This window comes from Anastrepha ludens, chromosome 6, assembly GCF_028408465.1.
Source record: "Anastrepha ludens isolate Willacy chromosome 6, idAnaLude1.1, whole genome shotgun sequence".
NCBI lineage: Eukaryota > Metazoa > Arthropoda > Insecta > Diptera > Tephritidae > Anastrepha > Anastrepha ludens.
This window is the reverse complement of record NC_071502.1, coordinates 13156747-13178981: the sequence shown is the minus strand read 5'-3', so window position 1 is coordinate 13178981 and position 22235 is coordinate 13156747. Positions and strand designations below refer to the sequence as shown.

The window sequence follows — 22235 nt, the reverse complement described above, 5'->3', positions numbered from 1 at the left end:
TCTAACTACTCCTAACCCCATAATGCAAACATCTTTTTTATTTTTATTATAGTTTTTATTATTGAAAAATAATCGATACAGCTGCGCGAATACTTTGTGCTAAAACTCAAGCTGTAAATTTATATAAAAATTTTAATATTTTTTATTTTCACTTTCGTTTCAGCTATCGCTACTGTATTTAAAAATCCAAATGCAAAACAAAAATACCGAAAGAGGAATAAAAAAATGGGCAAAAATATGTTTATTTAGATAATAAATAAAATGTCAATATTTAGCGCATATGGCTAAAAATAATTACCAAAAAAAAAATAAATATACTTGGTAAGCTCAAAGTGTAACGAAACTAATTAAATTACTATAAAATCTTCCGCTAATTACCAAAATAACATCACATAAAACGCAAAGTTGTGAAAAAATTCCATTGAACGCTTCAAAAATTTGGGTGCAAAACAGATGAGTAAAAACACTCTTCAAACCAATTAAGCGATAAAGTTTTAAAGAGTGAAAAAAAGTAAATTGTGTTAGAATAAAAAAAAAAGATTTAATAATAAGAACTCTATAAACCAACAACAAATTCATGCTTAACATGAAACAAATTATACTTTAAAAATTAATATAAAATATAAACAAAAATTGAACGCAATAAAATAAAAACAAAACACCAAGCAGAACATGCACAGGGCGACCAGTTGGCTACCCAAGTGCCAACACGCAACAAACTACAAAAACAATAGTTTTATAAAGCGTAAAAATTAACTTCGTTAAAAGCATTGCCGCAGCACAGGAATGGGAGTGGCGCAGCCAAAAGGTGAGTCCCGCAATAATATACCACTACCAATGCAAAAACAAAAAAAAAAAAACATTTAATAAAAATACACTGTCCCCTCTCTCTTTGCCCCCTTTTCCACTGCGTTTGAGGTGTACGTACAACGCGTGACGTATGCGCAACATTTTTAAACATTTGACTAAGCTCCCCATGCATGTGCTGCTCGCCCATATATGAATGAAGGCACACGCAGGTCAGCCATGTCAGTAGGCAATGGGCGATAACGAATGTAAAAGCATGCCGGCTGCGCTCGAGATCGAATGTCACGCACATACAGCTTGCATGTGCACTGGTGGAAAAGAAATAAAACAATTATTTTAGTTTTATGCTCTTATAAAAACAAATAATAAAAGCAAAGCAACAACGAAAAAACCGAACAAAAAAAAAAAGGCTTTAAAGGATCAAAAGCAAACGCTACCTACGACGGTCGCATAAAAGAGCAGATTTGATGAGATTTATACGTTGCAGGAGCTTTAAAAAAATTCGTGCATGCGGTAGGGTCACAATTCAAACACCAAATATACAGACATACATACATAAATACGTATGTATATAAAAGCCCCGTCATATAGAAAATATACACGTAAAGCTGGGCGCTCGAGTTGGACTGGCTATAAATAAATCTTGCGCATAAAATTCGTAATCTTCGGCCGCTTTTTTTGTCACCATAGTTGCTGTATTTCCAAGCATTCTCACGTTTTATTTTTTTCCTATTTTCCTGCCATTTGGTATTAGTTTTATTTTTTATAGGTAATTTGAAGTATTATATTTTTTATAGGTAAATTCAAGTAAATTCTGTGATACTTAAATCGGAAAAATTGTTGCTACAGTATTCATATATGAACATAAGTATGTAAAGGGTGGTCAATTTAGAGGTATCAGATTTCAAATTGAAATAAAGCAACGAAAATTCAAATTGATTAGGTCATCTATATTATTTTTGTGTAGAACCATTCACGGCATTTATTTGTTAAGATAATCCATTCCAAATATTGGTGCAATCACACCGTAATCCGGCCATCCGTAAACACCAATTTTGATTGACTCACTGGAGGACTTCGGTTGGTGGATAACTTCTCGTGAATATCTTTACGAGTAGTAATGTCAGCTTTCAGTGCCTCAATCGAAGCTGGTTTATACACAAAGCATTCACACTTTACTCACCCCCACAAATAAAAGTCCAAAGATGTGATATCACACGTTGCTGGTGTCCAATCCACTGATCCCAGACGAGAGATAAAATGCTCACCGCAACGATGCAGAAAATTCATTGTTTCGCAGGCTGTATGGCAAGTAGCGCCGTCCGCCGTCTTTTTAGATCCAAATGTTGTGCAGATCACGGGCTTCAATTTCCGGCATTCGAAAAATGAGTATCCATTTTGAACCTACTCGACAAATCCGCAGTAAGTGCCCACCTTGGCTTCTTTCGAACTCGTCATTTGTTAATTGCTTTCAAGATTACCGAAAGGAAAACACTTGTGGCCTTATCTACCGACAAATATTCCTTCAGCACAAACGAGAATTAAATCACAAATCTTTCAAATTCATATTTACCGATGGCTCCAAAACTAACTTCTCAACCTCTTTCGCGGTTATACCTGAGGATCTACAAGTTCTGAGATAAGGTTTGCTGCACAATCACTGCTCGGCATTTAGTAGTGAAATCTTTGCTATATATCAAGCCGCTCTAATAGCCTCCAAAAAGAAAGAGAAATTTTGCATTTGTACCGACAGTCAATCTGCCATAGATGTCGTAAGGAATTTTAACAATAACAGTGCTGCTGTAGTAACTCATGTCCGAGATTTACTTGTGAAGCAAACAAACAAAATTAAATGGATGTGGATACCAGGTCACTGTGGAATTAAAGGCAATGAGTTCGCTGATTATGTCGCGAAAAGTGTTCATAAGGAACCGACTCTGTATTTTGACGTTCTGGAAAAAACTGACTTAAAACGTCTAATAAAGCAGTACTTATATAACAAGGCTCTATTGAAATGGAATGAGTACTTGCATCATTACGCGACAATTAATCCCTTCAGAGTAATGCCTACCTATCCACCGGAATCTAAACATGCACACATTTTGTTGCTCTTAAGACTTCGTTTAGGTCACACGCAGATCACTCACCGTTACTTGTTAAACTCTGGAGATGCATCCTGCTGTTTTTGTGGGTCATCTAGAATATCAGTAAAGCATATCCTAGACGAATGCACCCAGTTTACCAACACCAGGCGAAGGATTTTTGGCACAGTTCTCCCTTCAGAACTTCTAGTTAATACAACATTATCAAATGTAACTATACTAATCTAATACTATATCTAACTTTCTTGAACTGTGTAACATAGCTCATTTAATTTAATATACCTATACTTAGACATATTTTATTTACTTGTATTACACATATATTTCTTATTTTAAATATAAGACTAGCAAATATTGTAATTAATCCTAGTTTATATATTAGTAAAACCAGCTGATGGCCTTGAGCTAGTGCTGTTCTTTTTTTCCTGCTATTTTCTGTATATTCATATACTTAAAATAAAACATGATTCTGATTGTGATTCAATTTTCGGCATCAAAAAGTCCTTTATCATGGCGCGATGGCGTTCGCCCTTCACTGTAACTCGTCCTTGAAAAAATAAGAGTCGATGATTCATCCAGCCAAAGGGCATGCCAAACGGTTGTTTTCCATGGATGTAATGGCTGTTCTTGAATAGCTTCGAGTTGTTCTTCAACTCAAATACGGCAAATTCGCTTATTGACGTAGTCATTAAGTTAAAAATAGGCTTCATCGCCGAACAAAATTCGGATCCCGAAATGCGCATCTTCGACGAGTTTTTCAAGAGCCCTACGACTGAAACTATGATGCTTTGGAAGATCAGCTGGCTTCAAATTTTGGACTAGCTGAATTTTATACGCTTTCAGACCATGATTTTTGCGTAAAATCAGCCAAGAAGGGCCATAAAATAGGCCAAGTTGTTGAGATTGGCACCGAATCGATTTTTCCGGGTCTCCGGCAGATCTTTCATTCACGGCCGCAATATTCTCTTCACTTCGGGCTGAACGTGGCTTAATCGGTTGAGTATATTATCATCCAGTAATCTAAAATTATTCTCAATTTTGCTGGTGGTTTGCCGAATAGTGCGTACTGTAGGGCAGTTATGTACATCAACACAGAGCGTTGATTAGTTGGTTGGCTAAAGTGGTGATTCATCCAGAATCCAATTAGCGCTTCCGCACCATTTTGCTGCCACATACTCGCTACCAACTTGTTTAACGGTTATTTGCAGGGTGACTATGTCTAGTCAGACAGTTGTTCCAGACTCTCCAACAGTGGTTTGCCCAGCGTTAACATTCTGTCCTACCATAGGGTAGGGCATTCGCAGAGAAAATTGAAGATTGTTTTCTTTTTCTCCGTTTGTTTGTTTACAACTGTGCCAGTATGTATTGTGAGGGATACCCATTTTGGCTGCTTCTTCTCCAATAGACCAGAAGCCAGTTACGACTGCCGTTAGTCTACGTCCCGTCGTTTCTTGTTTATCAATGTCGACGATTGCTTGAGGTTGTAGGTGGGCCATAATGTTCTGCTAATTTTGCATTTCGTCTGGTCTTTCCATCTACAATCTGCTATTCGAAGGTATTTTAGAGAAATTATACTCTTGACTGCATCCAGTGATGTGAATACCGATATTCCAAAAACGTTATTCACGACAGATCCCTGGCCAGTTAGTCCGCTTTTTCGTTGCCTTCAATGTTCCGAAGTCACGGGACCCAGATTAAGTTAACTTTATGGTTTTCACTCAAGGTGTTACGGCTATTACTACTTTGTTCCACTACTTTAGAGGTTGTTGCAGCCAGCACCCAGTGCCTGAATTGTTCCAAATTGAATTATTCCGAAAGAATAGCGATATTGCCTTTAAAAGGAAAATCTGCGATTAGTAGCCTACAGGCTTCCCTATTTGCCAGTACTTAAGCCTGAAAGACACTGCTAGTATTAGGGAGACGCGCAGATTTCTTAATTTAAAGTCTGTGAGAATATAAACAAGCTCCAACTCCACAATCCATTTTACTGTCATCTGTATTTACTGTAGTGACGAAGTTATTTAGAGAGAATCCTTTATTCCATTCTTCCTTAGATGAAATCCATTGGAGAGCGTCTATCTGCGGTTACAGCGGCCCAAACAATTACCTGTGGCGGGTGCTGCCTCTTGGTGGCCAAGATTCTGTGCGTTTAGCATTTAGAGTCGGCCACAGTTGACGGGCGATTTTGCAAATGGCTTCATTACGCCATCTTCCGTTTGCTTTCTTTACAATTTCTTCAAGGATGAGTAGCTTACATGTTTGTAAGGGTATCCCTATGTCATTATCTATGTGCTCATCAGACAATTTACTGCCGAGTCTTGCTAGTTCATTGGCTCTACAGTTACCCTCAATGTCGCGATGGCCAGGAACCCACCTCCGCCCACCTTGCCCTCGAGCTTTGAGCCATCTGTGTATACATGGATGGACTTGCCCTGTCTCACATCGTCCCGTTCCCACTCTTCCCTTGAGGGTAGGAGGGTCGTTAACGATGTAATGGCAAGTATAGGCGGGTGTGCATAGTCCACCAGTCCGGGAAGCTCCAAAGTGCCAGCCAGAATTTTACCGTGACCATAATCCGTTTTTGACCACTTGTTTAGAGTGTTCAGCCTTATTGCCGCACTGCGTGCGTGCAGATCTACCGGAAGGAAGTTTAATGTCGCATATAATGCTTTCGATGGTGTGGTTGACATGGCGCCGGTTACCAGAACCTTGCACCTTGTCAAGTTTCTTCATGTTCACACCCTTATGAAGGGCATCCCACCATATTACAATACCATAGTAGAGAATCGGTCCCATTTCCAATAAGCCTTCCGCAGGAATACATTGCGGTCATAGCTTTACGTGCTCTGTCTGCGACTGTGAGACCCCACTTCAGCTTCCTATCTAGTATAAGTCCTAGATATTTTGCCCTTTCTATTACTCTAAGTGGTTTCCCTCCTAGGAATATTTGTTGAAGAGCAGGTGTTTTGTGTTTCCTACTAAAAAGTATCAGATCCGTTTTTTCCGGATTTACTTCTAGTCCTCGACTTTTACACCAAAGTGATAATCTGTTGAGAGATCTTTGTTGGAGGCTACATAATGTTGGAAGGTGTTTCCCCGATATTTCTATTACAATATCATCGGCATATGATATTATTTTGGGAGTTAACGATTTGCTAACTTTTCTCGTCAGAAAACGCAATGTTCGCACACGGAAATTGACTGCTTTCGGCCAAGTGAAGCAACTCTTTCGCTCTCTCCAGTCTGATTTGTTGCTGCTTTGGTGTGAGATCACACGCCTTTTGGTTCTTGTAAGGCTTGACTTTAAGATTATTTTTCAGTATGCGGCGGATGCTTCGGTCAGATATTTTCAGTTCTTTCGCCATTTGATTAGCACTTCGTCGGGGATTTCGCTCAAGTCGCTTCTTCGCTCTTTGGACCATTACACGTGACGTTGCAGTCTTTTAATGAGTTGCTGTAAGACGTTTCGCGATGCTACCAGAGTCATGGTAACGAGTAATGGTGCGATAAACAAAAATGTAGGTCCCTCCATTTGTGGAACAACATCAAGACGCACGAGACAAATAGGAGGAGAAGCTCCGGCAAACACCCAAAAAGGCGAATTAAATAAAACCGCCTAAACAGAGGGCCCTAAGTTTCAACGAAATTGTTCCAGCTCTAAAGCATTGCTAATTGTGACAGTTTTCTTTGTGACATTCACGAACCATGGTTTCAAGAACCTAACGTTTCTTCTATCACGCAACTCCTGTGCGGGACAGCGCAAATAAATTTCAAATACTCCAAGCAAACCAAGGCATTTCACAGAAAGTTTGTGATTGTCTGAAGTTTTATTGAAATTCAATTGAGCTTAATTCACTTTGTGGCGTCTAAGCGAAATTTATTTCTTCCTTGTTTGCTTTTGCGGCAGATGTGTGCAAGTATTTGCGCAATATGGCAGCACGAACACAACTACATACATATATGTATGTATGTATATGTAAAACACATTCTGCCAAGAGGAAGCAAATGAAATGAAGGAAAACATGGGCACCAATAAAAAGTAACAAAAGTAACTGTTTCAAAGTCAGTAAATCAATAAAACGCCGAAAATTCGCTGACGCGATGACTCGCTGAATCGCCATATTTTTGGTGTTGTTGTTAATGCTTTTACATACTTCTGTATGAATATAGTACATACACATACTAGCCTTGTTGTCATTGTTGTTGTAGTCGGCATTGGAGTTGCGTGATACTGCAGTTAGCGAGCAATCGAGTCGCGTGAATTTGGAAATTTTCCTTGTTTTTGTTGTTGTGTAATTTCTGATGGCTCGATTGCTTTGCTGACTTTTGCGCGAGTAGAAGTTCCGAACATACCTACACACGTACTGACTTATGTGCATGAATTTGTGTGCTTTAAATCTGTGCGGAAAAGACAATTGATTTGCAAACTCTTGAGAATTTCGAAGTGTTTTTGTTTGAGTGGCTAAGTGAATTAGTAAATTTTATAATTTAAATAGCGTTGTCATTTATGGCATTAAGCAAAAAAAAAGTATTGATTGTGGAAGAATTTATTAAAATAACAAGCAGTTAGTGAAAATATTCCTTTCAGACGCGCTGAAATCCAAAAGTCTCTATTCTTGATTTTTGGAGTTACACATCTCATCAGTTTTTACTTCATATTGGTTGCTCAATAAGTTTTGCGGACAATAAGAAACCACAGCTTTATGGCTCGGAACACAATTTATCATTTAGTATAGATTTGACGCAAATTTGTACGTATCCGCAGCGCATGCAAAGCTACGCTCATGGCCTTAGACTACCCTCCAACCACTTCAAGGCTAGTCGAGTACTGTAAATCCTGGTTAAACTATGTCGACAGACTTAATATCCCGATTCTAACATAGGTTCCGGGACACGTGGGTATGGCGGGTAACGACATCTCTGACTCTTTAGCTAGGATGGGTGCTGAGGCCAACTTCTTAGACCCGCTTGAGCTCGTTCTGCCACTCCCTTCTGCATCCATCAAAGCCACGCTTAGCAAACGGGTTACTTTAAACCACAAGTGATCTTGGCAAGCTGAGAGAGGCTGCAGATGGACAAAACTGATATTACCTGTCATGTCCGACAACCTGTCGCAAATCCTCCTGTCACTAAGCAGAATGGACTTTAAGCAGCTGATGACGGCCACTTTCTATGGGCGAAGCATATGGAAAAGATAGGTGGATAGTGCACTCTGCCCAGCATGTGGGGAAGAGAATGAGACGGTGGACCATGCCGTGCATCTGTGCATCTACTTAACTTTTGCTCGAATCAGACTTGAGGTCTTTGGCACTGATGTGTTAAGAAGTGACCCCTTTGGCTCCTTGACACCACAAGATCTACTCAGATTTCTTCGGAGGTCGGGTAGATTAAAAGAAAATTAAAAAGGCAACCCAAGTGCAGTACAATGGGCTTAATGTTGCCTGAGAGCTGTACTTGCAAGGCGGTTTTACCAGTTTGCAAGTAATCCAAAGCCAAAATTTTTGGCCGATTTCTTAACACGAGTTCGTTTCGGAATCGAAGTACCAGGTTATGCATATATATCTTTATCCTCTTGTTTTAATTTAGGACCATTGCGATAGATCCAAGTCTCATCCATACATTATCCCTTCGAAAACGCTCTAAATGTTGTTGTTGTTGCACTTCAGTCACAAAATTACTAACTACTAATTACTCACACTACCCAATGAGACCACTAGAGCTTATACTAAATATCTTTCAGTTACTCGATAATTCTCCAATAGGATATCCTGTATTTCTCTACGATTTCTGTTGTGGTTGCTGGTTTTGGACGTCCTTGACGTGGACTGCCTTCAAGGATTCAAGGTCAGCAACTCATATTTCTAATGTACTAATCATAAAGAGTTTTTCTACAAGACAGGGATTTCAGCCATTATTTTAGCTAAACGTACTCAGAAAGATTTTTAGACATCAGAGCTGTGTGGAAGATTTGTGTTTTGACCTAAAGTTCTTTTATGCCTATGTTCCAAGCAACCTGGGCTGGAAGGAGGCGAAAATTCGAACTGGTCAGGTCCTAGAGGAGGAAATGTGACCTCTGGGGTGTGTAGGTCATATTTCTCTTATCTGGGTTCCAGGACATAGAGGGAAATGATATTGCTGATGAGCTTGCCAGGAAGGCGTTGACTGAATTGGTCTCAGAGACCTCATACCCGATCATCGGTATCCCCCTGACTGTTGTTAGAAGGGAAGTGTAAAACTTATTTATCAGGAAAAGGCAGAAAAGATGAGACTCCATTTCTTCGTGTACTATTTCGAACACCCTTTGGTTCCACTACAATAGACAGAGGACTCAGAAAGTGCGGGAGACGCCACACGATTCAATTTCCAATTCACTGGCCAATTGGCACACACGCGGAAAAGCTTTGGGTTACCATTTAACCCACATTGCAAAAGCTGGGGCAACCTTTCAGAGAAGTAGACTATTGATTATTTTCACTGTATATGTGAGGGCTTGGCAGCTAGACGATTAAGGTCACTGGGTGCTGCTTTCTGGACAACCTGGGGTAGTGCGCCAAACTAAATTCCATCAATCTTCTCCATTATATCAACAGCTCTTGCTGGCTATAGATATCTGCCTGATGGAAGTCTCATAATGGTATCGAAACTATTGACACTTTCGTCATTTTGTGTAAAAATTTCAAAAAACAAATCGGCGAAATCTGAGGGAGCGATTGAACTTCGACTGAAAAAATTTAGCCAGGGCAGCTGAGCACTGAAACTGTCAGAAAGAAATACCTAAAACTCGTAGGCGAGAGAACAAAAAAACAAAGTCACATTACGAATATATTAATCTGGTGACATTTATCACCTATTGCGCTAGTGCGACGTCACCAAAATCAGCTGATATTATCAAAGAGAGAGAGGGAGAACAAAGTAATGGCACCACGATAGGCACGACCTTATTATTCTCTCCATCGCCGTTTTATACTGCCTCCCGTGATAGAAATACATTTGAAGAATTTTTATAGCCTGCTGAAGGGCGGCCGCTATTAGAAAAAACTTTTTCTATTACTTTTTGTTTCATGCGCACGGTGGGCCCTCAAGAATGGTAGTCACGCAGAATCCCATTCCTCTATAGCTCCTCCTTCAACATCTGAAAAAACAAAAATTCCACTTTTTAAGCGGCTACTAAATATTGCGACTCACTGCAGTATTTCTATGCTAAATTTATTAAGTTCTTACGCCATCGCTTGACCAGCTTTTAACGCCTCTATTTTACAGCCAATTACAACAAAGGCATTTTATTTATTAATTTGCGAACCTCTAAATTCCAGCAAGGGCAATTAACTTCCGATTATTGATTTTCATGCGGTTGAATGTTTGACGATATTCTGCCGCCCTTCCCCTAAACTTACTCACTAAAGGCCACACTGGTTGACTAAGTTTCCCAGTGGCACAGTGACTCAAATCGCATTGCGAGCAAAGTGCTTTCTATATTTGTTTTTTTTCTTTCTATGTATTGTACATATATACATACAAAGTGAAGTGAAAGCGAAAGGCATGTGCGTGTGTGTGTGTGTATTGATTGCATTTACTTGCAAACTAACTTACATAAACACACATTTTCCAGTCACATTTCATTCTGCTGGCCTTTCACTTCTTCCACATCGCTCCACACACACACGCACAGCAGTAACGCGAGCACTCTACCATTGTAACGGTATTTAGAGTACGTTCGTCGTCGTACATTCTTTGGCCCCTCACCACCATTTGTCGTCATCGATTTTGCATGTCGCGTGCTGCCACGCTTTTATTGTGATTACTTTCAACGATTTTCGTTTGTGCTTCGCATTTTTTCGCTTTTGCCTCATACAACAGTTTTATTGTTGCTGCTGCGTCTTTTTTATCGACATATGTGCATATGTATACTTGCATATGTATGTATTCGTGTATATATAAATTTATGCTACGTCTGCGTTTGCTTTTATTTGTGCGCTCCAACTGCAATTTTATTGAGTTTTATTGCGGCTGAGAGTCAGAAAGTAAGCGGACATTTCCTTTGTCTGTTCCATTATGATTTCGGCGAGAAATCACGAAATCAATTGTTCAGAGGCGTTTTAGCGCTAATAAGTGTAAGTAGCTGTGCAGTGCTTTATTTGCATATGTGTGGGTGCTCACGTGCACTTCGCCACGTGCTTCTTAAGTAGCTAATGGCAATGCGCATTAAAATGAAATCCAATTTACGTAACACTGCAAATTGGAGAGATGTGTAAATCGATTTATAATGCAAATTGACTCATTCACACCTTTGTTTACAATAATTGCAGCGCGACGTATTGCAAAGTTTTCAGCTCAAGGAAACAGTCGCACATATTCGTATAAACGCACTCTTAATTATAGCTTCGCTAACTTCTCTCTCTCTCTCTCTTCTCAATGCACCGCTCACAACAACCTCTAACTCAGATTGCATGTGAAATCCAAGTTTCGTTGTATTGGGCTGGGGAATAAGTTCATAGAGATTTTCTATTTTCTTTTAATTTACAACGATTTTTTTCCTGTTTAGTAAAGGTTAAGCATTCATGCGATAGAAATGTTTCTGCGCTACTAAACAATGTAAATTGTTTTTTCGAGTTATTTAATTTTCTATTAGTTTTGAGGCTTACGAATGGAGTACCCAGTAGGCAAAAATCAACATTTTCGACTCCTGCTCTTCTTTGCTTTTCATCGAGGTCAAACAGCTGTCGAAGCCGCCAGGGACATTTGCAACGTGTGTAAAGAAGGTGTCATAGGCGAGTCTACAGCACGAAATGGTGTGCAAAGTTCATAAATGCCGACTTTGACGTCGAAGTTGTCGATGACACGTTCCGCAATGGAAAGCCCCACCCCTTTAATAACTGTCAGGGGGATACCGATGACCAGGTAGAAGGTCTCTGAGGCCAATTCAATCCCCTTCCTGGCAAGCTCATCAGAAATTTCATTTCCCTCTATGTTCCTATGTCCTGCAACCCAGATCAGAGAAATGTTACCTGCATACCCAACAGATCTGATCTCCTCCTTACAGGAGTTTAGTAATTTCGTTCTGCACATTGGGGTCGCAAATAGGCGTATTTCAGTCCAAAAACCGGTAAAAATTATTAAGGGCTTTTTTCAAATACATCTATATATAGTATAAAAGAAAGTCATGTTAGTTACACTATTTATAACTCGAGAACGGCTGAACCGATTTGGCTGAAAATTGGCGGAGAGGTAGCTTAGAACCAGGAGACGGACATAGGATACTTTTCATCCCATTCGAACGCGTTTCCTTGAAGTCACCATAAAAAGTGGTATAACAAAAACGCGTCTGATATGGAATAACAAAACGCAAATGACAGCCAAACGTAATTGTGTCTATGGTTAAGTGAAAAATTTGATAATATAAATTTTGTCAGAAATGCCGTATGCAAGAAGGATACGAAACATGACGAATGAAACGACTGAAGAAGCACAAGGAATTTCCCGTGAAGAGCGCCGCGTTAGTATGGCTCGACTTCGTGCTTCTCAACCACAAGAGCAAAGCGAGGCAGCCCGTGAAACGGCTCGTTTGGCAATGCGAAATCGTCGAGCGAGTAACAGAGGTCAACAAGTAGACCATTTTCGACGCACAAGAAGAGAATTATCAAGTGCTGATTTGAATCGAGCAGCGTTTCGATATGATTGCAACACTTATTACTGCTTGCATCCTAACGTTTGCATTGAGCCAATGACCTTGTTTGCGAGTATTGTGGCGCATTGAAGTTTTCCGGAGAAACGCCCGGATTGTGCTGCCTTAGTGGAAGAGTGAAATTGCCATTATTGCCACGTGAAGAAATTTCAAAGAAAGTTAGCTCGATGAATTATTACGCATATCGTTTGATGATTCGTCAAAATGCTGACAACTATTTGCGGCGCTTTCGTCGATTGTTTCAGCAGTATTGCGTCGACATGTACGTCAAAATAGAAACGTAGCGTTTAACTTTCATTAGGTTGAAACAAGCCAAACTGCGTTCTGAGGAATGTACATTTACGTGATGCAATTGGTACTGAAGCAAATGCAGCTAATATTGGTCGATTCACTATTCTGCCGGCGACGTACATTGGTAGTGAAAATGCGCAAGATGCAATGACATATGTTCGCCATTACGGTAGGCCAGATGTCTTTATTACTTTTACCTGTAATTCAAAATGGATAGAAATTGTTCAATTCCTGCTTCCCGGACAAACATCAAGTGATCGACACGACATCACAGCACGTGTATTGAGACAAAAAATGCGGTCCCTGATGAACTAGATTGTTAAACAACGCGTCTTTGGAGATACTCGATGCTGGATGTATTCAATCGAATGGCAAAAACGAGGCCTGCCGCACGCATACATTCTTTTTTGGTAAGTGGAAAGAATTCAAACAGACCAAGTAGACAGATGATATCATATGTGCCGAGATTCCCGATAACGAAGCCGATCCAGACCTACATGATGTTGTAATTACAAATATAATTCATGAACCGTGTGGCGCCGTTAATCCCCAATCACCTTTCCAAACGATATCCACGGAAATTAACGGCTTATACTGTTACTGGCAACGATGGTTATCCACTGTTTCGCCGTCGATCACCCGATGATAACGGTCGAACTATCGCAACAAAAGTGAAAAGAATGGATTTCGTTGTCGACAACAGTTGGAGTGTTCCATATTCGCCAGTTATTTTCAAAACGTTCAAAACACATTGCAACGTTGAGTACTGCAATTCAGTAAAGTCCATAAAATATTGTACATTTGCAAATATGTCGCGAAAGGCAGCGATATGGCGGTTTTTGGCATCCAATCATCCAATACCAACGATGAAATTGCGCGCCATCAAGTTGGTCATCCTACTATTATGCATTTGTGCCTCTAGGGCGGAACAAAATTCGCCGGGTCAGCTAGTTTATTAATAAAACACCTTTATGAATCATAATGTTAATATATTTCGCAATAATAAAACAAAATTAAATAAAAATGATCATTTAAATAAACAAAATATATCTAATTCACACTTACTTTGTAAGTTATTGATTTCTGATTTAATGATTATGATGATTAATGATTTATGATTTTTTTTTCTAGTTCTTGAATAAGCTGTGACTTAAACTTCGTCCATTGTCGGTGTACCCGGAATCAGGAGTTTCTTTGCCTCTTCAGAAAACGGTTTTTCTTTTTCTAGAAAATTTTCGGGAAAAATCCACGCGATATTTTCGGAAGTGTTTATTTCTGGCCTCGGCTGTCTCTTCCGATAGCTGTTCGATTGGTAAAATGGTATGAGTGATCACCATGGCACAGTGTATTAATACCTTATGGAGTGTAGGAGACATTGAGTGCCAGTCATACAAGTCTGTGTAAAGTTTTGCTGTAATTTGTGCATATCTATCAAACTCAACAGGATCTACATCGTAGCCGCTTGCAATCACTTCTAAAATAACTCTTAATCGCTCTATAAGCTCTTGATTAATTCCAGTGATCCGAGAAGAGGTTTTTGGGTCATCAAAAAATCTTCTTGACGTATTGCTAGCGTTGGTGTTACCATAACCGGCTTTCGGAATGTCAATAAGGATACCCATTTCTTCTCTGAAACGTTTTTGAATTTTTATTTGGTTTCCTGCAATATTTTTTTCACTTCTTTTGATCGTGCTTGCCATTTTTTTAATGTCTTATTGAATTTTCCATCAATTGACACAATCAATCTCACAGGTACGAGTGAACTCAAAAAAATATTGGCGTCACTGTCTTCACTGTTCTTAAATTTTTGTTTATACTGCTTTTGATTCGACCCATCACAACTCCATTTTCAAATTAAAAGGAGATGTTACTTTTCCAATTCAGGTAATCTACCGATAACTGCCTCTAAATACTTGCAAAGTAGCGATGCGGTGTGGCCTAGCAAACCTTGAAGTTTCATTTCATATCCGGTGTTTCTCACTGTTATAAAATATAATTATCATCGCGATAACATTCCTTCTTTGCCTTTTATATAAGTGAGTAACAAGGGTAAATATCTTTGTTAGCCCCTTGTATCAATTCCCATTGACATTGTGTGAAATCTCCTTCAACAAAGAGAGGCGTGTATTTCCTGACAGGTACTTCTTTTTCGGAAGTCTCAATAACTTCCCTTAATTTCCTGGACCGAGTAGGCGATGCAGTCAAATCCTTTATCATTGTTGACGTGTCTGTATTCCCAGAAGTACCTTCTTTCGCACGTGCTGCGTAAGTTAATTCTTCAGCAGGTATCTTATCCCGTAAGTCTTGTGTTCTTCTCCGTTTGCTTCAGTCGCTTAATTCGTTTAACTGTTTTACTGGTCGCCCCGGTTTCTGTGTATCTGACCATGCAGGTAATTCTGTCTTCGCTACTTGCAAACTGTTCCCGGGGAGGTAGGCTACATTCTAGCGCAGGGCAAGAACACTAACTAGTGAGATATTTCTTGGCATGAGTATGATCGCAAGTGAACGAGAGAACTGATTCAGCTAACCTAAGATCCAGACATCCTAACTCGTACGGGGAAACAGAAAGAAATGTGTGGAGGAAGGGACTTTTAATTAGAGGATGACGACCAACAGCGAGTATTTATTTTTCTAGTTACCGCTTCAAGCTACTGATGAAATATACCAGTTGTTTGAGACTTATACTCGCAATATCCGCAGATGTAGCAAAAAAGTGAGAGCCCAGATGTGTCAATCTTTGCCCGACGAGAGCAGAGCAGCTGAGAAGAAGGTGCTGAGATGATTTCACCTCATCCTGTAGACAGTTTCTTCCAGATGTCCAACTCTTTGCCGGACAAGAGCAGAGCAGCTGAGAAGAAGGTGTTGAGATGATTCCACCTCATCCTGTAGACAGTTTCTGCAGAAAGAACTTGAAGTAATCCCAAGTAATCCCAAAAAGTAATCCCCTACCAAATTCAAGAGATGCGGCTTTGTTAGCCTTAGCAGTTACCTCGAGTGCCCCCGATCTAACCGTGGCCAGAAGGATTTTTGGTCTTTGCACGTTTGTTCACTAGCACAGCGCTCACTGAGTTTTCGCGATTCCCTTTTTACAGGAATATACCACAGATTCTTAAAGGACCCCAATCCTTTCATTTCGCGCTCAAACAGTCTCCAGGCTTCCCTGTCTAGCCAGCTTATCAGCTCAGTAGTTGCCCTCTATGCCGCTATGACCAGGAACACAGAAGAGCCTAATATCGAAGTATTCGAATGCGTCGTGCGAGAAGTCAGCCCGTCTAATTTCGAACGCGCACACAAGACGAGTCGAAGGTTCTCATTGCCGCTTAGTAGTCGTGGTAGGTACATATTTACGTCCTTTACAGTAATCAGAGAGGTAAGCAATCAATCCACTGCTTCGTGAATTGCGACTACCTCCGCTTGGAAGTCACTAAAGCGCTCTAGAAGCCTGAATTTGAGATTGATAGGGAGAACACTCGCAGAACACTTCCCCACCAACTCTTCCATCAAACTTCGAACCATGCGTAAACATTTTGCCATGCCTTGTCTTCAAATACTGCATCCCGTCGACTTCTCCCTTGAGGAAATGTGCATAAAAAGAGTACCGCTCGAAGACAGCGAGGATGCCAATTGATAGCGTTCTTACTTATTCTTCTTTCCCGCTTGCTCTTCTTACCTTCCATAATGGACGAATTTGAGATTCTCGTAGATGTGCGCTCGCTTCTGCGTGAGGACAGCCAACTATTTTAACATACAGGTACAAAAAACCATGAGATCGAATTACAAACCTTGAAAAAATCTATCTATCTAATACTTAAAAATAAATGTAAATACACTAAATTAGGCAATTTTCTAAATAAAAAGGCAAACTTAAATCGGGCATTTAATATTGGGACAAAATGTTGAAAAAGTTATTTGAAGACGGAGCGCAAAAACACTCAACTAATTAATCGAGCATAGAAACAAGTACATTTCGTTGCCCCCCTCCAGCTGTTCGTTAGTGTCATTTAAAAGTCTTAATTTCTAATTAACTTACAAGTCAACATAAAAACAAAATCCCAAAAATAAACAACAACATATTACTGGCGAAAACTTTTTGGCCAACAGCTGTTCATGCTTCTGCCGCCAACCCCATTAGCCTTTGATGTTAAAAAGGAGATGCTCTTAAGAAGAAGATGATTATATTTTTCTTTATTTTTGCAAAACGTCTTTATAGCCCAAGTAGTAGCCATCCTCAGGGATCACAGATTGGCATCAAAATGTTTTGGCTATTTAATTTTGTAATTCGATAGCAACAAGCAAAGATGCGGGTGAGATAACGTCCGTAAAACGCACATAAACGTACACACAGATATTTGGGTAGAAAAACAAGATTTTATGAGGAAAACTTGATTTTCGTTGAAATTTGTTCGCTTTCACAACTTCAGCCAAGGCCCGTTGAATAGCCAGGCGCATACTTACATACATACATACATACATACATACATTTCTATAAGTACTACATCCAAGTTTATTACTTTTTCTCCACTTACGACTCATCCTTTTCGCTGTCACTTGGCTTTGTTGCCAGTAAGCATAAGCAGCTGTGTTTATGTGTAATGGTTTATCCTCTGCTGCCTATACTCGTATTTTTCCTCTCCCACTTACCGCCTCTTGTAAAATTAGGTTGGGTTTTGTTGCAGCTGGTTTGTGATGGCGCTTTGTTTGCTTGCTTCTGGTTTTTTTTGGGATTTTTGTTTTGTTTTTGTAACTATTTGTGTTAGTTGTTGTAGTTTCTGTGTTCATGTTTCGCTATTTCTATCATTTCTATGTTGTTTCTATCCCACGCACATTTTGTTTGCGCTTCACTTGTCGTAATTTTTGATTTATGCCACACCATTTCATTAATCAGTGTTCGCGCAGCATACAAATTTATAGCTTTCAAAGTACTTTAAGTGAGCAGATAATTTTGGCGCAGGTCAAAATTGTAAAAATCATTGACTTTTAATGCGCTGGTGGGTGTACGAGTAAACAGCGATTAATCATAAATGGAATTCAATGTTTAGTTGTTGTCTAAACGACGATAAGTCAGAGTAGCGACTATTAATTAACAGCAGAAATGATGGATGGAGTTTTCTGTATTAGAAAGTTGAGTTGCGTTGCATTGGTTTGCAAGATAAACCATGAGTAGAATGTTATCGAAAAAATAAATGCTTCTCTTGGTACGACTACTCCGCACTGCTAGCATCAGCTAGATAGAAATGGAAGAGATTGAGAAAGACTGTAGTGTACAAGGGAGCGATTTTGGAGGAAAACTAAACTTCATTTTCTCAGTTAGTCAGGCTTTATTTTTCTTTTGTCGCGACAACTCCCAAGCACAGCACTCAAGAAACATTAAATCCAGTGTACTACACTCGGATTCCCTTTTCATTTTCTTTAAATCTACTCGACCTCCGAAGAAATCTGAGTAGATCTTGTGGTGCTAAGGAGCCAAGATGGTCGCTTCTTAACACATCAGTGCCAAAGACCTCAAGCCTGATTCGAGCGAAAGCGGGGCAGATGCACAGAAACTGGTCCGCCATCTCATCATCCACTTCACATGCTGGGAAGAGCACACTGGCTGAGATACCCACCTCCTCCATGTGCTTCGCCCTTAGAAGTCATCAGTCCAACCAGAGCTATCTGCAGTCCCTTCTGCTTAATGAGAGAACGATTTGCGGCAGTCGGTCGGACATGACAGTTACATCAGTTTAGTCCATTTGCAGCCTTTCTCAGCCTGCCAAGCTCATTTGTGGGTTGTAGTAACCCATTTGCTACCCGTGTCTTTGAAGTTGGCGTCAGAGCCCATCCTAGCTAAGGATTCAGAGGTCTCGTTACCCACGATACCCACGTGTCTCGGGATCCATGTTAGCATCGGGATATCATGTCTACCGACATAGTTCAGCCTAGATTTACAGGAATCAACTACGCTTGAAGTGGTTGAGGGGCTATCTAAGGCCATGAGCGCAGCTTGGCTGTCGCTGTAGGCACATATAGATCTGTCTTTCCATCTGTTTTCCACAACAAAGTTCATCGCTTCTTGAACAGCATACAACTCTGGTTGAAGCACAGATGCATGTGAGCCAAAGAGCAAAGTGCAGTTTTATCCCGCTGGATTTCACGTAGGCCCCAGAGCCGGAGCCATGCTTGGTTCTGGCCTTTCTCTGTTTTCGTACATTTTTTCTACAATTTTGTGCCACTTGAATTTTTGTAGAGCAAAGTGCAAGATCGAAGTATTACAAAAATAATGTTGATTTTTAAATAGCAGGCTTAGCAATGCGATAAGAGCCAAGATGTGATGCATAAATCTTAGCCCCGCGAAGGCAGGTCAGCTGAGGAGATGGTGCTGAGATGATTCCACCTTATCGTTCATACAACTGACGCAAAAATAATCCAAAGTGATACCGAGTCTCACAGTATATAAGTATACCTCGCAGTGAAGGTTCTGTAAAGGCAACCACGAGCAACTTAAGTGCTGGGATTTTGCTATCCTCAGGAGCTACCTCGACCGCCTCTGATCCACTCGTGGCCGGAAATTTTTCGCGACCTTACAAGTTTGTGTACTTGCCTAGAGCTTGCAGAGGCGCGCTAACGTGAAACCTATCTCCCCACTAGCAGATCGCAGGTAGTCAACAGAATCCCAATCCTCTCATTATGCGGGATAACAACCGCACAAGTTCCCTGTCTGGCCAGCTCATCTCCCTCGCGGTTTGCAGCAATGTCACTATGACCAGGTACCCAGACGAGCTCTACATGGAAGAATTCGGATACGATTGAAAGTGAAGTCAGGCATTTCCCAGTTTCGAGTGCACCATCATCGAGCCCAAGGCCCTGATTGCCGCTCGGCTGTCGGAGTAGATATTAACTTTCGTGGCAGTTATTACAGAAGTGAGCACCCATTTATTTAATTGAATATCAGTATCAACTTCAGGGCATGGAGATTTGCTGCTTTCAGCCGCCGTCTTCCTCCGGTTACGTCGAGAGCGAAGCGATTTGGGAGTACCCGTGCGCACCAAGGACTCGGTGGCTTCTGTGGGTGTCACTTCCGCCGATCGAGGCCTTTTGGAAGACACAGACGCAGAAGGGCCGATAGAGCCGCATGAGGATTTCTCCCGAATGAGCTTCGCCAGCCTTATTCTCCTTTCCCTCCTTGCCATGCTTTTCTATTTCCCGGCTTCTTTGGGAGGTCGCGCCGCCACCGCAGTGACCTCACAACTCCGGACCTACGAAACCGGGAAACGTTTTTCAGTCTCTGAAGAAGAGGAGATTGCGATAGTAACCCCCGTCTCCTCCAGGATGCTCTCGCGCTCATAGAGCTGAGAGACTTGACCCGAAGCGGGTGGATTGCCACTTTTGTGGGTTCCACCTGGATTGATCAATCCTTCGCTTTTCACTACCTTTGTTTTTGTTCGGGACTCCTCTTTGGCCAATTTGGTTCGCGTATGGCAGCCTGATTCTATGCCAACTTTGAGTCATCACACGAGTGTTGGAACCTAACCATACTCTGAAGGCCGCTATTGTGATACCAGGGCTCCCTATCCTCCACCCGGGAAGCGCCCAATGGGAAATCAGGCAACTCCTCACGGATTAATTGCTTGAGTCTGGTGGGGAGCTCCCTGCAAATACTCCTCTGCCAACCCTTCTATCCAACTTTGAGCCATCTGTGAACAAGTTCACCAAACCCTGCCTCTAAAGGTTGCACTCAGTCCACTCCATCCTTGATGGAATGTTCGTGGAGAATGTTCCACTTGGACTAAGCGAGGGTATACACTGATCCGTTGTCCTCCAAAGTTAGCATACAATTCAAATATTTCTACGTGTCTTATTGAAATGGGGTGGAAACAAAGTTGACAAAGTCCATCACCATAAACAAATATTTTTTTGATCTTATTAAAGACACAGGAACTGCTTCGCCTTTGAGGAGAGGATATCTTGAAGGTCGTGGCTTGTAAACGCGATCATTGGCTGTTTGGCAGGCATTCCTTGAGACTAGCAGTTTTCTCCCTTAAATATTGTAGAAGTTGTAGGGATGAGAAAGGAACAATTGAACACTTCCTTTACAATTGTCCAGCTTTAGCTAAAATCAGAGCAGGCTCCCTAGGAAGATACTTTTTCAATCATCTACGGAGCTGTCTGGCGTGGGGATTGGACCTATCCTGCGCTTCATAAGAGCCACGAAATGGTTTCACGAGTAGAAATAAATGAGTGGCACAGTGGTATCACAATAGGACTGACTGTAAGGTCTAAGTGAGTTGGTCGTACCGACCGACTGCCACTACAATCTAATCTAACCTATTAAAGACAGCTGAATTGTTTTTTGGTTTTTTTTTTACTTGATTATTTGGTACCAGATTTTGCAGTTTTTACAACTTTTTGGTATATGAAGTTAGAGAAATATTTTTAAGGTAAATTTTTAAAGCATTAAAGTACCTACTTTAGGCTGATGGATCAAAAAGGATATCTTAATGGGATTATCTCTAAGGGATTATACCACTGCGGAACTTACTCAGTTGAGTCCTTTGCAATAAGTAAGAAAAAGACCGAGGGAATGCACAAATTCATTGGAAGCCTTCAATTATAGGTTCGCGCTTAAGCACAAAGGTTCACCCAATACAACTAACAAACTTGTCCAACTATGAGAAAACGACTTCGGTCCACAAAAGTGAATGATATATAGTACTCTTGAAGACTAGAATAATGGAATAATTGAAAATCGGATATCAAATCATCAAACATTAAAAATAAATTATTGCCGCAAACAGTTCAGTTAGGTGTTTGGTCGAGCTCCTCTTGATGTTGTTCCACAAATGGAGGGACCTACAGTGCTAAGACGACTCAGAACGGCAAATGGTTTTTTTATGAGGAGAAATACACTTTTTTCATATGACAACCGGTCCGGACTAGAGTTTTATCATCTCAATAAAATCAACTGAATAAAATTACTAAGAAAAACTTAAATTTTTTTTCAACTTCTTTTATACTAAAACTCGCTTTTCCAAAAGGAAAAAGATATTAATTCCTCAACTTACAGGAGGCAGCATAAAACCGCTTTGCCATTTTAAATTTGATATAAAAACGCTGAGAAAGTAAAAAGGTAAAAAAAAGAAGTGCCTTTCTGATAGCAACCAATTCCATTTAAATTGAATTGTAGGCGAAACGACCGACTCGTTTACGCAGATTCACATAATCCCACAAAGCTTGTAGTAAATGTATTTGCAATTTATCTTATTGCCACTTGCCCTCGTTTATTTGTGTGTTTGCCAGCTCATCTGTATTAAGCCTTTGCGTTTCTATGTAGCTGAGCAGAGAGAAGATTGAGAGAAGTGTATAAACCGTTTCTT

General features: G+C 40.5%; 1 long non-coding RNA gene across 1 annotated transcript in view; it reads left to right on the top strand.

Moving 5' to 3' along the window:
• The window catches only part of LOC128868090 (uncharacterized), an 88194-nt gene that overhangs the window by 27367 nt on the left and 38592 nt on the right, over positions 1 to 22235 (top strand). Inside the window, exon 2 of the long non-coding RNA XR_008455061.1 lies at positions 164 to 808. This is a non-coding gene — a long non-coding RNA (uncharacterized LOC128868090). The remainder of the gene's footprint in view (positions 1 to 163; positions 809 to 22235) is intronic.